The sequence below is a fragment of the Octopus sinensis genome, linkage group LG5, assembly GCF_006345805.1.
Source record: "Octopus sinensis linkage group LG5, ASM634580v1, whole genome shotgun sequence".
Taxonomy (NCBI): Eukaryota; Metazoa; Mollusca; class Cephalopoda; order Octopoda; family Octopodidae; genus Octopus; species Octopus sinensis.
In genome coordinates this window covers 42,161,477-42,163,976 of record NC_043001.1, presented here as the reverse complement: position 1 = coordinate 42,163,976, position 2,500 = coordinate 42,161,477, and the positions used below count along the sequence as shown (strand labels likewise).

Below are 2,500 nucleotides of genomic sequence, written 5' to 3'. Positions count from 1 at the left end.
TATATACATACATATATATACATACATATATATACATACAATACATACATACATATACAACATACATATACATACATATACATACATCATATATATACATAATATACATACTATATATAGACATATATATACATATATTATACATTACATATATATATATTACATACATATATTATATATATAATACATATATATATTATACATACATATATATATATACATACATATATATATATATACATACAATATATATATATATACATACATATATAGATATGATACATACATATATATATATATATACATACATTATATATATATATACTACATTATATATATATAGATATATAACATACATATATTATATATATATATAATATACATACTATATATATATTATATATATACATACATATATATATATATATTATATACATACATATATATATATATATATATACATACATCTAATATATATATATATACATATATAAATTTATAGAACATACATAGATATATATTATAATACATATATATATATATATTAACTACATATATATATATATATATAATAATACATATATATATATATATATATATACATACATATATATATATATATATATACATACATATATATATATATATATACCATACATATATATATATATATATATATACATACATATATATAATATATTACATACATATATATATATATATACATACATATATATTATACATACATATATATATATATACATACATTATAATATACCCTACATATATATATACATACATATCTATACATACATATATATATACATACATATATATATACATACATATTATATATATCACATACATATATAGTATACCTACATATATATATATATATACATACATATATATATACATACATATATATATATATCTACATACATATATATATATATATACATACATCTATATATAATATATAATACATACATATATATATTATATATAATACATATATATATATATATAACATAATCTATATATATATATACATACATATATATACATACATATGATTTGATTTGATTTGATTTGATTTTTCCAGTTTCAGCTAATGAGCTGTGGCCATGCTGTGGGCACAACCATGGTTTGCTACACGTTTACCTCACGGATGCTTTTTAGCACACGCCATCGATGCATGAGAGAGTTCAATGCAGCTGCCCTCATCGCACCTCTTGCCGTGAAGTGGAGTTGGTTCATCCGGGACACCTGACAGGAAGAGGTCCAGTCCTACTTTAAAGACATCCGCATCTACACCATGCAGGTCCCTCAGGTTCTTTGGGAGGATATTGAAGAGCTGTGGGCCTCTGAAGCCCAGGCTATCCAATATCTTGTCCTACATCTTGATGGCAAATTTGGAGTCCTTGGTACTACACAGTGGCGCCCGGTTCTGGCATTTGTGTGACTCTCGATGCCAAAGTTTGGGACAAGTCCTTCCAGGATCTTCAGATATATATTATGGCATATCTTCTCGCCTACGCTCCAGGGAATGGAGCTTTAATCTCTTGAGTCTTTCCCAGTAGCTCATTAGTTGCAAGAGGCTATCTTCTTCGTGTAGCTTCGTTGGATCGCCTCAAGTTCTGTGATCAACTTGACACTGGATGGGGACCATAGCTGAGAGCAATAGTCAAAATGGCTTAGGACAAGTGTCTTCCAGAGGACCATCATGGTTTCTTGTTCTCTTGTTCTAAAGGTTCTAATAATCCAGCCAGCCAGCCAGCCGTCTACATTTCATTGCCAGTTAGCAACATGTACATGAAAGGTCGCGTCATCACTCATGTGAATACCCAAGTCACGCACTGATTGTGCCTCTGGATTGCAATCCCTCCGGGTCCAGTGTATTCATTGGGTATTGCATTAGTTTTGCATGCTGATAGTATAAAGCTTGAAACTTTTCAGCATTGAACTGCATGCTATTCTTTCAGCCCACTGTATATTTCGTCCAGCTCACATTGCAGGTGCTTAGTGTCTTCAGGGTTCTGTATTGCCTGTGAGACTTTTGCATCATCTGCATAAACTTGTGATCGTGGCTCTCTGCGTGGCTGAGGGCATGTCTGAGAGGGCCATTATGAACAGTAGTGGTCCAAAACAGCCCCCCTGCGGACACCGCTCACTATTGGTGTGTAATGGAAGTGGCCCCATTGGCTGTTACCACCTGACTTCTATTCTTCAGAAAGTCATGAAAGCCTTCTCCCAATTTTCCAACTATGCCAAGATCACGCAGTTTTGTGACATATCATTCCATGATCAACTTTATCAAAGGCCTTTGCAAAGGTGAGATATATGACTTCCACATTTGAGTGGTTGAGCAGTTGTTTCAGCACCCAGTCATAGTGTTGTAGGAGCTGAGTAAGCAGCTTCTTCCTGGTCGGAAACCATGTTGGGTGTCAGGCAGCAAGTCTTTTCTTCAAGGAAGGTGATTAGTTTCCTGCTGACTATT

The 2,500-nt window shown here is 31.3% G+C and overlaps 1 protein-coding gene across 2 annotated transcripts in view; it reads right to left on the bottom strand.

Annotated features, from left to right (window-relative positions):
• Nucleotides 1-2,500, bottom strand: part of LOC115211611 (peroxisomal biogenesis factor 19) — a 73,915-nt gene that overhangs the window by 69,225 nt on the left and 2,190 nt on the right. The gene's annotated exons all lie outside the window — the stretch shown is intronic.